The following is a 14830-nucleotide window of genomic DNA, read 5'->3' as shown; positions in this document are numbered from 1 at the left end:
ACATATGAGACAGACTCCTACCTTTCTTACCCTGTTACTTTGAAAGTTCTGTCCATTAACATTGGTAACAACGAGCATGGCAGTAGAAATAAAGCATTTATGGGGTACTACAATGAGCAAATTTTTCATTCTGCAATAACTTTTGTACAGTTCTTTATTTATCAGAAATGTGTACATAATGGAGCCAAATGTTGCATGGTATTTTCTTACCACTTCTTCAGTGACAACTGTCTTTGCAATATCACCATAAAAAAAAAAAAATTCTTGTGACCGCAGTGAACAAACTTCCAAAATGGAAGTGAAAGATTTAAAACCTGCTGTGCTAACAAAATTTGCACATAATATTCTTCAGCATATCTAGGAGTTATGACCTCAGTACACAGATGCAGGAATGCTGGATTGAAGAGCTGTTAAAATTTTTAAATGCTTGCATAACATTTAAAAAACAAGCAAACTACTCTATTTAAGCCAGAAGAGAGGAACAAAGTGAGGATAACATTAGGATCATTTTCACCAGATGTCTGTGATTCAGAAGACATCATTCCTGTGAAGAAGTGAACTGGATGTGGACATGAGTCAGTGCTACTCAATAGTGATCACTTGTACTTTGCAATTTAACTTTGATAAGTGTTCATATAGTTTTTCTCACTGCTTCTAACCTCTTTTTTTCATTTGTTAAAGGTTGGCACTGTTCTACCAGCCTAGTTACACATTAAACAAAAGACAGCAATGTATACACACATGCTTCAGAATATTTTAATACTATCTTTTTAGAAAGTAATAAATGTTGACCAAATAGTCAATTTCATAGGAATGCATGCAGCTCCCTTTTCATTACACAAATGAATAAGATGACAATGACAGCTGATTACCATTAAGAGCTCAATCTTTTCTTTTAATACCCTTGTCAATATACTTTTTAGGTCCTCCACATAACAGTCATAAAAACCATAAAATGAAAGCAGCTTCTCAATACCACCTGAGAAGTGATTCAGAAAATGTCATTCCAGTGGAGAAGTGAACTAAGTGCATACAATCTTTTAAAAGAATCCCATGTGCTTTATTTCTTGATGTTCAGAATATGCCCAATGTTATTTACCCGTGGAATCACCTTCTGGTGCTTAGAACAAGCTGCTTTCATTTGATGATTTTTTTTTTTTCTTATTATCTCTCTATACATTAAAAATAGTTTTCATCCTAATGATATTTATTCGATCCAAGGGAGAAGATGGCAGGGAAATTATGTCACTACAAATGCAGAGGTAAATAATTACATTGTTGTCTTCCATTGAAAGATAACTGCTTTCATAACGTTCACGAACCTCGCACATGTGCTTCACTCTGCAATACATGACCACACATGGCATCATTTGATATTCCATGGTAATGTCAGCTGAAGAAGGGACCCGATGTAGTTTGTATATATTTGTAAATAGTTCAGTATTTTGTAAATATTTTAGTTAAATAATTAGTCCTGCTCTTTCGGATGCAACAATATTCCTCATGCATTATGCAACCTGAAGCAAAAAGCCTTTTCCTAAGTTACCTATGTAAACACAGATAAATAATTACTTACATAGTGGTATTTATTTTATTCCACCTTGAGAATGCCACATGGTAGGATAGCCAATGGTAGAAGAGGTGCGGGTCACATGGTACAAGTGGGTGGGGAAATTACGTCACTACAAATGCACAAGTAAATAATAACATAGGTCATTTCCTGATTAGATATTGATCATAGTAGCATAGTGTTTGGGTAAGGTGCAACTTGTGGTTTCCCACACTCTTGTGATGAATACAGAACCTCTGTAAAAGCCAGAAAAGTGTTGTGTGTTGCATGTGTAGTTCAGTGTTGGGTTCTGTTGTTTGTGCTGGCTTCTTGGCTGCAGGGGCCCTAGCAGGACTCCATGTTGCTCGCCGCCACCAATGGGAGGTGAGCCAGACTGTCCACAGTACTCTAGTTGCTCTCCATTAGGGGTTGCCTAAGCTTCCTGATGGAGGGGGGGGGGGAAGCATGAGTGAGAGAAATGGAAGGATGGGAGGAGGAAGAACATCAGTGTATTTCGACGGGTGTCTTTTACATAGAAAAGATTTGACTTACTCCATCATACCTCTACATTTTACATAGAAAAGCATGCATGGGGGTTGGCGAGCAAAGCCCCCTAATTATTATTATTAGAAAAGTTCACCACAGTGAGTTATAGTTTGGAATTACTTTGATTATTGCTATCTGAAGCAATCAAAGATGGCAATTTTAAAAGTCATCACTATCTCTTTTTCCCCCTACCTGTGAAATCTCACGAACAATGCATGTCGTTCTTCAGCACTTTTCTTTTCTCTAAATCCCCCCGGTACTGGGAAACATATCTTTGAACAACAAGCTGCACAATTAGAATGATTCGAGGAAGATTAGATTCTCTGCTAAATAGTACAAATAAATACACACAAATGACAACTATCACTGCACAATGTTACATCAATTTTGGCATTTCTTTCTTTCTATGTATATTGTTTTTATGCTTATTTGTTTGCAAACATTTAACACATCTGATTATATGTGATTGCAAATCTGATTATATATTACCTCACTTAAAATCAAAAAAATCATATCTATCTATCTATCTGTCTATCTATCTAAGGTGCCTAGTTTCCAAACTTTGTAACCCACATATCTGTAGTCTTTCCTCATATGGATGCCCTTTTGCCGATCTCAACAGGCAAATTATCTGTCTTTGGACCCTTTCAAAAAGAACAATGTCTCTTTTTAGGTGCGGTTTCCATACTTGAATACAATAACACAATATTCCAAGTGTGGTCTAACAACAGCCTTATACAATGGGATTATGACATCCTTATCTCTACTAGTGATTGTTTGATAAATCATCGATAGGACACCATGGGCCCTCCTTGCAACCAGTCTACAATGCTCGAACTACATATCTGACCGTATCGTAATACTCAAGTTCCTTTCCTCCACTTCCAGCTTTAGGTCAACTCTGCCAAGTGTATAAGTTATTTTGGGGTTACTGTTCCCCAAGTGCAATACCTTACATTTTGCTGGATTAAAGCATAGCTGCCATTTTTCTGACCATCCATGAAGTCTATCTAGGTCATTCTGAAGAAGTTCTGCTTGGCAGCAATCATTAACTACTCTACCAATCTTTACATCTGCAAATTTAGATATCACGCCCACTATCCCTTCATTGATGTCATTCATGAAAATCAAAAACAGTGGTCCTAATACTGATCCTTGGGGAACCCCACATCTTACATCAACCCAATCTGAGGAATAATAATTTATCACAACCCTCTGCCTCCTGTCCTAAAGCCATCCAGCTATCCATCTGAAAAAGTAACCACTCATGTGGGACTGAGTCAAATGCTTTGATGGCCAAGTCAGAGAATTTTTTTTTAAAAAAAATTCTGATTTTAATGCAGTTTTACAATTATTTTGTAAAAAAAAGATGAAGCAAAAATTGTTATGAAGGTGAAAGAATAGGAGTCAACTTTGCAAATGGAGCCTTTTTCTCATGGCCTTTCTCAGCCTCGTGTTTGGCATTACAAGAATGCAAAATGGGATGATTTGAGAGATTTCTAATCTTTGTTTCCTTGGTTGGATTACCGTTTTAAATCTTCTGATGTCAACATTTGCTTAGATCATGTGAGTGAAATTATTCGTGTAGGAATGAAATCCTTTATTCACACTCCATCTTAAAATCTTGTCCTCTATTTAAACCATGGTTTTTTAATAAATATGCTAAAGCTGTTAAAGATAAGAATGCTGCATGTCGCAACTCGTTTGCATCAAATCTCCAGGTTCATTTTCAGCAACAACTGTAATTAATTGTAATTTGGACTTATTAATTGCAACAATTGTAATTAATAAGTCCAAAGTAGATTTTGAACAGGCTAAGAGCAGAAAACTTGCTTCTGCTCTTACCACATGGTAGTCGAGAATTCTGGTCTCTTGACAAAGCTATTGGCCACAACTTTTGCTCCCAACCACCTCCTACCAATCCCAGTACACCCAACTCAATGACTCCTATGGTTTTCCATCAAAAGGATATCAAAAGAATTTAGAACAATCTTGATGCCAAGAAAACTACGGGTTCATTTTCCAATTGTTGATGGAATTTCTCCACTTGTTTTCAAACCCAAGCATACACCTGTTCTATATCACATTTTTATTTCTTATTCCACTGGTATTTTCCACACTGCTTGGAAATTTGCTCGTATCCAATCACCTAAAAAAGGTGACAAATCCTTCCCATCCAATTATCATCGCATTGCACTTACTTCTATTCTTTCTAAAGTAATAGAGAAATCTATTTACAGCCGTTCCTAATTACCTTGAAACCTTCCATCTGACCAACAATCGCCAATATGGATTCAGTCAGTATTGATACACTGGTGATATACTGGCTTGAGTTACCCATCTATGGACAACTCATATGGAAAAAGTTTGGTGAATGGGCCCTTGTTAAAAGGCCCTTATTCATATTTGTCATAATGGTCTTCAAAATAAGCTTCCATCTTATGTATTGCCAACAGCTTTTTATAAATGGATATACAGTTTTCTCTCTGACTGCTCAATGTTTGTAATGGTAAATGGCTCTCTTATCTTCTAAATTCCCCTCTAAATCTGGTGTTCCCCAAGGTACAGGTCCTTCTCCCTCTATTTTCTCTCTTGAGTATTAATGACCTTCCATTGGCTGGAAATCCTATTCATAGTTTCGCTGATGATAACATAATGTGCATTCCACCTTCCAGTTTGAGAAATGCTGCCCTGCAGAAACAGCTTCAACTTTTCGAATATCCACTACCAATTCATTAAAAGCTGATCACCAGGTAATTCTCTAATGGGCAAATGTAACTTAATTTCATTCCTTCTAAAATTCAGTCCTGTGTTTCAAAAAGGATTCTTCTGCTTCTATCTTTGATGACAATCATATCCAGACAAGATCACATATCTCTGTTAGGGATTACCCTGACTTTTAATCTCTCTTGACATAAGAACATCACAAATTTTGCTTCCTCTGCATCTAAAAAACTGGATTTTCTCTTTTGCTCTTAACGTTACTAAACAGCTACTCACTCTATACAAATCTTCCATAGTGTAGAATACTGATTCCACTTCTGAGAAGATGGCCACAAACTCTCTCAAACTTTTAGACTCCATTCAAAAGAGGACAGTTACGTTATTTATTGACCTAACTTAGAATTGTTGAATTGTTAATTATTGACCTAACTTAGTGGACTCTTACAAAGTCTCTACATCTCATTGATGTTCTTTTTCTGCTGCATGCCCTTTCTATAGTTGTGCCACAGTCACCCTTCTGTTGCCACGTACCATCCGGGAGAGCATTCGCTCACCTCAAGCATCGATGATCCTTGAGCATTGATGATCTTTGTGGGTTCCCCCTACTTGGGTTAATTCTTCAGTTTCATTTTCTGCCTACACCAAAGCTCGCAACAATTGTAAAGCAGTTATTAATCAGTCCAAACTAGAGTTTGAACAGGCTAAGAGTAGAAAACTGGCTTCTTGCCCTAATGGTAGCCGAGCATTCTGGTCTCTTGCCAGAGCTATTGGCCGCAACTTTTGCCAATCTCTGCTCCCACCTCTGTCCAAACCAGATGGTTCTGTTGTCACTTCAACCAAGGCTAAAGCTGACCTGCTAGCATCCCATTTTTCTTCCAGCTCATGTATTAATGATCTTGGCACCTCCCACCATTCCCAACACGCTCCATTCAATGCCTCCTGTGGTCTTCCGTCAAAAGGATATCAGAAGGATTTCTGATATCCTTTTGACGGAAAGCTCCAGGTCCTGATGGTATTTCTCCGCTTGTTCTCAAAACCTGTGCTTCTGAACTTACTCCTATTCTTTGCCGTCTTTTTTCACTTTCTTATTCCAAAGGTGTTTTTCCTTCTGCTTGTAAATTTGCTCATATCCAGCCAGTTCCTAAAACGGGTGACAAATCCCTCCCATCCAATTATCGTCCCATTGCAATTCCTTCTACTCTTTCTAAAGTAATGGAGAAATCAATTAACTGCCAACTCTTAAACTACCTAGAAACCTTCTGTCTGATCAACAATCGCCAGTATGGATTCCATCAGTGTCGATCCACTGGTGATATTCTGGCTTATGTTACCCATTTATGGACTAATTCAATGGAAAGGTTCGGTGAAACACAAGTAGTTGCTCTTGACATCGCAAAGGCTTTTGAACGTGTTTGGCATAATGGTCATCTAAACAAGCTTCCATCTTGTGGTTTGCCAACTGTTTTTAGTAATTGGTAATCCAGTTTTCTCTCTGATTGCTCACTGAGGGTAATGGTAGATGGCTCTCTATCTTCTAACTTCTCCACTAATGCTGGTGCCCCCCCAGGGTTCAGTTCTTTCCCCCACTCTTTTCCTCTTGTATATTAATGACGTTCTTCCATTAACTGGAAATCCTATCCATAGTTTTGCTGATGATAGCACACTGCATTCCACTTTCCATTTTGAGAAACCATGTCCTGCTCAATCACCTTCAACTTCTCGAAAATCTGCTACCAATTCCTTAAATGCCGATCTTCAGGTAATTCTCCAGTGGGGCAAAGACAACTTTGTTGATTTCAACCCTTCTAAAACTCAGTCTTGCCTTATATCTCACAAAAAGGATTCTTCTGCTCCTATGCTAATTTTTGGTGACACTCCGATTTCTGGGCAAAATGATATATCTCTTTTGGGGATTACCCTTATTTCTAATCTCTCTTGACACAAGCACATTACAAATATTGTTTCCTCTGCATCTAAAAAACTTGGTTTTCTCTTTCACTCTCGGCGTTACTTTTCTTCCAAACAGCTGCTCACTCTGTATAAATCGCAAATCCACCCTTCCATGGAATATTGTTCCCACATCTGGGGTGGTGCCCCCAAAACCTCTCTCAGGCTTCTTGATTCCATTCAGAAGAGGGTAGTTAGGCCTCCACTCGCTTTCTCATAGACATACTGTTTCTGCTGCATACCTCTTCTACAGATACTTCCATGGGCACTGTTCTTCTGAATTGACTTCTATGATTCCTGCTCTCTCTTTCAAAACAGTCCGAACACGTGCCGCCACCAGCCAACATCCATTTACTGTCCAACTTCAAACCCACATAACCGACTTTTATCTTCCTCATTTATTCATTCAACTGCCGTTTTCTAGAACAACCTTCCTTCATACGTATTTTCTGAAAATTACAATCTACAGAAGTTCAAGTCCAATGCCAACAAATATCTTCTTTCGTCTTCTCAACCTCCAACCCAAGCACGGTACTAAGTACTATAGGTTCTAATACCTTTCGTGTTTGGGGTTTACATAAAAAAAAAAAAAAGGTACTAACCACAGTTGACCATGAGCACATTACCAGCCGTGCCTTTTCGTATATGCTCTGATCCAGTCATCTGGCCATTACAATTTGACCTTTGTCAAACTCGCTTAAGTCTGCTGCCTTTCCCAGCTGAAGAACAAGAGTAACACTGATTAACAGAGCTCAGTATCAGGTGTTTTTTATGCCGTCTGCCGACCCGTGAACGCACTGTAGTTCACTTGCAGTTGCTTCGATTTGCATAATGACTCGCTGGTTAATGTTTTGGCTCATCGATATATATGCATTTTTGGCTTTTGTGACTATTGCTTTAAAGTTATAATTCACTCTCACTTTGATAACCACTGAGCTAATATTACATTATCCAAATAGAGCAAGGAAGCCACAGGCTTTTGATGAACCGAAAAAAAAAAGGGGGGGGGGGACAAACAATCATTCATTCTTCTCTTGACTTCCCTCCTCATGAAGGTATCTATCCAATTAACCTTTGAATTTCTTCACAATGTCAGCCTCAGTCTGCCTGCAGAGGCAACTTGTTTCAGTAATCAACAATTTGCTGGCTAAAAGGTTTAAAAATTTGTCTCTATCACAAGTTTCCTTTGAAACTGCTCTAATTAATAAGAGACTGAAATTTCTCAGAACAAGGCACTTACTCGCCTTTATAATTAAATTATAAAACAGTAATTACAGTAGAGCGTTGAAAATCCGAACATCAATAATTCAAAACATCAATACTCCGAACAAGCCAGTATTTATTTATTATTATTTTTTTATGCTGGTGCCATAAAAAAATTACAGTAAGCACTTGTAATTGTGATCACATTTCCGAATTGAATTTTGATTCTACTGAACAACAATTCTAATAAACAAAAATCGGATCAATATTATCCACAGGCTATAAAATTGAAGATCATCATTAGTCATTTTCAATCCACAGCAGGATGAAGGCCTCTCCAGCAACTTTCCAGTTCCTTCCGTTTGGTGCAATGGCCATCCATTTACTACCCACAAACATATGTCCATCTACGTCATTGTCTTCCAGGTTTTCTTCTAACTCCTCTTGGGCACCATTCTGTTATTTTCTTAGTCCATCCGTCATCATGTCTTCGAGCTATGTGTCCTGCCCAAGACCATTTTAGTTCTGATAAGAATGTCCTTTAACTTGAGTTTGTTGCCTAATCCATGTGTTTCACTTCTTATCTAACAGTTTGATTCCCAATATAATTCGTTCCATTATTTGCTGTGTCGTTCTCTGCTTCTCTTCCATTCTTTTGGTGAGTGCCCAAGTTTCACTTCCATGGTGGGGAGTATACATGGGGAGTTCATCATTTTATGTTTCCAACTAATTGGGATATTGCTCCTCAGTATGTGACTATATTTCCTGAATGCTATCCATCCAAAATTTATTCTTCTCTTGACTTCAGTCATTTATGATTATTACAGTCAATGACTTGTCCCAGATAAGTATATGACTCCACCTTTTCAATTACAGCTCCAATCATTATATCCCGTTCTGTGGCATACTTGTTCATCATTACTTTATAGTTTTAGCCATATTCATCTTTAGTCCAAAATCCTTACTAACTCTGCATAACTGACTAAGATTTTCCTCTAATTCTTTGAGATCATAGGTTATAGTAGCAGTAGTAGTGGCATGTGATGCAAGAAAGCAAGTGTATGAGCTGATGCAGCATCAGCCAAAAAATAAAAATAAATAAATAAAAAAAATAAATAAAAATTCACACAACCATTCCCCCACCAAATGCCTGTCCAGTTCCTCCTTAAATTTATTTAACCTATCAACTTTCACGACAGATGGAAGTTTGTTCCAGCAGTTAACCACCTGCTGGCTACAGGCAAATTTCTGCACATCTATTCTACATCGGTCTTCCCTTAATTTGAATTTATGCCCCCTTAGGTTCGTAATCTGAACAAGTGGAAGAATCCCATAAGAATTCAGCGTGCTCAACCCATTCAAGGCCTTATACACCTCAATGAGATCACCACGCGGGTGCCTAGTTTCCAGCCATTGCAATTTGCAGAACTTAAGCCTCTCTTGGTAAGAGGATCCCTTCATTCCCCTCACAAATCTTGTCACCCTTCTCTGTACACACTCAAGCAAATCTACATCCTTCCTAAAATGAGGCCTCCAGACCTGTACGCAGTACTCAAGTTGTGGCCTGACCATTGCCTTATACATAGGGACAATCACCTTTTCCCTGCTAACAAAATTCCTATATATCATTGACAAAACCCCATGACCTGCCCTGGCAACCTGTCTGCATTGCTCAAAAAACTTCATATCTGACTGCATAATTACTCCCAGGTCTTTTTCATTTTCTACAACCTTAAGTGTAGTACCACACAGTTGGTACGTTTCTCTAGGGTTAGTTCTACCCATATGCAGTACTTTGCATTTATCAAGGTTAAACTTCAGTTGCCACTTCTCAGCCCATCTGTCCAAATTTTCTATATCTTTTCTTTTCTTTTTTTTTTTTTTTCTGTTTATACTCCAGCACACGACAACCAAGTCAGTAGAGTTTACAATAAATCGCCAATACAAATATTTATCGTATTTAGTAGTCACGGGCTTGAACCCCAGTCACTCAAGGAATGCGTGCTGTGCACTCTCGCTCCTGACCACTTGGCTACATCAGACCTTTTTTTGTTGCAGTAGCACATTGCCATTACTGTCATTAACAAGCCTGCCAACCTTTGTATCATCTACAAACTTCGACACTAAGCCTGATATACCTTCATCAATATCATTGATAAATATACAAAACAACAGTGGACCCAACACCGAACCCTGTGGGACTGCACTAATAACATTAGTCCAAGAAGAGCAGCACCCATTGATTCCCACCCTCTGTCTTCTCCCACTCAACCATTCTTTTATCCATTGTAGCAATTTACCCCTAATACCATTCTGCTCCAATCTGTACAGTAATCTTCCATGCACAACTGTGCTGAAATCCAAGTACATGATATCAAAATTAATTTTTGCATCCAGTTCCTTTGTAACCACTTCATAATAACCAATCAAATTTGTCAGACAAGACTTTCCCTTTATAAACCCATGCTGTGTCTGAATTATTGCTGTAGTCTTATCTAGATGATCCTGCAATGCAACTTTAACCAGTGACTCCATTATTTTACCCGGAACAGAAGTTAAACTAACTGGTCTGTAATTACTCATGTCACCCCTTCGATCCCCCTTTGTGAATTGGGGATAGATTTTCACATCTCCAGTACAGGAGATTTGGAACCTCCTCTGAGTCCAAGGATGCTCTCATAATTATGGCTAAGGGTTTGCTTACTTCCTTTGCCACCTCCTTTAATATAACTGGATAGATCGCATCCACCCCACATGCCTTTATTATGTTTCACTTCAAAAATATCTCCTCCACTTTGCTCTCAATTATTACAAAATAATTAAGCACCCTGCTACAATTTGATAACCTTCTGGCATTTTCAAACCTTAATAACTCCTCATGTGTGAATGTAGATGCAAAATACTTATTCAGTTTGTTTGCTATTTGAGCAGGATCATCAAGCCATCATCGAAGCAGGATCATCGAACCATCGATATCAAGTGGACCAATCAAGATTCATCCCCTTCCTTTTAGAGTTTATATAAGTAAAGAAATCCTTGCTGTATTTCTTAGCATCCTTTGCCAACGATTTGTCATAATCTGCCTTCGCCTGCCTAACCTCTTTTCTGACTTGAATACAGACTAGCTTATATCTGCCATAGGCTTCGGTATGAATATAATTTATATTCATCCCAAGCATTTTTCTTCTCTGTCATTAGCTTTCTTATGATACTTTCTTAAAATAAGGCTGCCGTAGCCTTGTGGTCAGGCGCGCGGGTGCGTAAGTACACGTGCCTTGAGTGACCGGGGTTCAAGCCCGTGACTACTGAATACGGTGCTGTTTCTTGTATTCTATCTATCTTGTGAACTCCTCTGACCGTTTGGTCGTCCCGGAGTATAAACAGAAAATTTATTTATTTATTTATTTATTTATTTATTAATAGGTATGAAACTTTTAGTAGCTTCCACAATTAATTCCTCGAATGCTTCCCACTTAGAATTTGCTGTTGGTAACATCATCAGTTGATCCCACTGTACAGAATTTAAAAACTGTCTGATACAATTAGGACCACGATGTCATCTGCAAATCGTAAATGGTTTAGGTTCTCTCCATTCACATTGACTCCTTTCTGCAACCAGTCTAATTTTCTGAAAGCTTTCTCAAATGCAGCTGTAAACAACTTCGGAAATATTGTCTCCCCTTGTCAAACTCCCTTCTCAATTTTAAATTTCCTACTGTCTTTGTCTAGTCTAATAAAGGAGGTAGCTTTCTCATATATTTTCTTCAAAATCATAATATATGGAGTATCTATGCCTTGTCTTTCCAGTATCCCAAACATTGCCTTATGCTGTATGGAATCAAATGCCTTTTCATAATCCACAAATGCCAGGCATAATGGTGTTTTATATTCACTTGCTTTCTCCATTAGCTGTGATATTACGTGAAGGTGATCCATAGTTGAGAATTCTGTCCTAAAGCCAGCTTGCTCTTTCGGTTGATTCTCATCAAGTATACTTTCTAATCTGTTAGTAATGATTTTTGTGAATAACTTGTAGATGTGGGATAACAAGCAAATTGGTCTATAATTTCCATTTTCTGATTTATCTTCTTTCTTATGTAGCAAAACTATGATTGCATTATTCCACTGCTTAGGTGTCACACCTTTCCTAATACATTTGTGAAGAGCCTTGCCAGTTTTGTCTCTTCCTCCCAATTTTAACAACTCTACAGTAACTTCATCTTCCCCCGGGGCTTTCTGATTCTTCATTTTCTTTAACACATGTTCTACCTCATCAGAAAGAATATCGGGTATGTCGTATGTGTTGCTAATTTGCGATCCATCTTCCCCACTGCTGACATCATTCCCTCGCTCCTTATATAATTCTCTACAGTAGTCTTTTGCTATTTGAATTTTGCCTTCTCTGTTATTTATAAGTACACCATCAGTATTCTTCAGTTTCAGTATTATTTGTCTTTCTGTATTACTGCTCATGGCTGCTGATTTAAGTCCTTTCTTTTCCCTTAATGCTTGATCTACTTTTCTTGTGTTAAATCTTCTTATGTCCTCTCTGAATCTCTTTCTAATGGCTTTGTATAACTCAGTATACTCAATTTTCTCCTTGTCAGTGTTTATCTTGCTCTTCATTTGTCGTCTTCGATTCATCATGACAAGTGTTTCTTGATTAATTTTTTTCTTCTTTGGATTTCTCTTTCCCTATAGGTTACTTGGGCTTTATCACTTTCAGAAAGTTGTTATATTCCTCGTCAATATCTTGTTCTGACCAGTCTGCAGAAGCTCAAACTTGTTCTTAAGTTCCAGTATATACTGTTTTTTTCTCCTCTTTTGTTATCTCAAAGACATTCGTATTATTTACTCAACTGACTTTGGAGTCAGTTTTTTCCTTTCTTTTCTTACATCTATATCAAGTGTGCACCTTACCATTCTGTGATCACTTCCAACATTTATCTTGTTCAGGATGGTAACATCATTCACAATATATCTTCTGTTAGTAAGGATGAAGTCGATTTCATTAGTTGTTAATCCATTTGGGCTTTTCCATGTCCACTTTCTGTTCACCTTTTTCTTGAAAAAAGTGTTCATTACCGACAATCCTTGAGATTCTGCAAAATTCCACAAGTCTTTCATCAATTCCAAAATTTCCTATAGTTTCCCCTGTCTGCACTGTTTTAGTCTCTTTCTGACCTTAGCATTTAAGTCCCCCATAATGATAAGTTTAGTGGGTTTTCTGCATCTAGAAGACTCTCAATTTCTGTGTACATATTTTCAATCTCTTCATCATCTTGGCTTGATATTGGTGCATAAATCATTATAACCTTTAGTTGTACCTCTTAGAAATCCTAAGTAGTCTTGACACCCTTGGTGATGTACTTTTGAATTCCAGAACATAACTATTTTTATAGGCATCTCCGTAGCCAGGTGGGAAGGAGCAGCAGTGCGTAGCACACGCCTCTTGATTAGACCGGGGTTCGAGCCCATCACCACCAAATAAGGAGGATGCGGAAAGGTCAGGGAATGACCACTGCTTAATCACGGAGCAATATGGCCTTAGTTGCTAATGCTCCTAAAACCCAAATAACAACAACAACAACATAACTATTTTTATATCTTTATGGACCAGAAAGCCAACTCCCCCTTTGCTCCTTTCACTGTTTCCATTGGTGTACAGCAGATTTCCACTTGAAAAACTTAAGTGATTCATTTCTTCTTATTGTTTCAGCCAGACCGATGGAATTAGATTTTTTAATTCCTTTTCCAGCTCTAATATCCTGTCTTTACCAATGAGCGATCTTACGTTGTAACAGGCCAAGTTCAGTTTCTGTGCATGGCAGCCTGGTCGTACCCAGAGATTCTTAGCACCCTCTGCTTCCACTGATCCTCTCACTGCAGTAAGAGGGAGAGTGAAAGCTGCTGGGGACTGAGGGCCATTTGTTTCGTCGTGCTGTCATATGCTGGAGGGTTTGGTCTTTTCCTCTTCACACTGACCAGGCATCTTGAAGAGAACCACTCGACACATTTGTTGCCACCTAAGTGACGTAACAAGGCTTACTATAGAGAAGACGTGCACGAGTGGATTTTGGGGAGGCAGGACAACCAGACTTCTCCTAAATCTAATGAAATAGAAAGATATTGGATCCATCAGTGTTTTAGACTGAAAGTCTGATAACACACAGAATGCCTGTTCCCTTCTAAGACTAAAATTGAAGATATAAAGCACAAAATTATACTTGTATTAGCTTACCAATTAACAAAATTAAATGATATGTGAAAATCACAAAAACTGAATGCTATTCAACTCAACTACTCTTGCTGTAAAGAGTGAGAGATCTGGCAGCAAAGAATAAGTAATTATTTTTGTTAAAGGCCTATACATATGTTATTGTGGCTGAAAGTTCCATTTGTTTAGTTGCCTATGATTAAAATATCTGAGTACAACTTAGTGTTTTTATTTATAAACTTACTGAACTTTTTTTTGTCTCCAGCACAGTATTTTTGATAAGTTCGAAAATCGGAAGAAATCTGAATTCTGAACTATCCCCAGTCCCAATTAGTTCAGATTATCGACTCTATTGTATTATATTATTATACAAAATCCTAATAACTTTTTTGATAAAAGCTGTAGTCATATTTTCGAAATAAAATACAACCTCAGTTATTTTGAGGCTTTTAACTCCATCAAACACATAGCCAAGGCCACATTTGCCATACCCAAATTATGCCCCACTAGATGGCAATAAAAAAAAAAAAGAGATGGCAATATAGTGATTTAACTATGTCACTCGCTTGGGGAGTTCGAATCCTATCAGAGACAGCAGGAATTCTTACAGGCCTCTTTAATAAGGCCTTAGTCAATCACACATG

At 38.0% G+C, this 14830-nt stretch overlaps 1 protein-coding gene across 3 annotated transcripts in view; it reads right to left on the bottom strand.

Annotated features, from left to right (window-relative positions):
• The window catches only part of Acn (apoptotic chromatin condensation inducer acinus), a 295740-nt gene that overhangs the window by 79451 nt on the left and 201459 nt on the right, over positions 1 to 14830 (bottom strand). The gene's annotated exons all lie outside the window — the stretch shown is intronic.

This window comes from Mastigoproctus giganteus, chromosome 10, assembly GCF_048544385.1.
Source record: "Mastigoproctus giganteus isolate SK-2022 chromosome 10, ASM4854438v1, whole genome shotgun sequence".
NCBI lineage: Eukaryota > Metazoa > Arthropoda > Arachnida > Uropygi > Thelyphonidae > Mastigoproctus > Mastigoproctus giganteus.
This window is presented reverse-complemented; position numbering and strand designations above follow the sequence as displayed.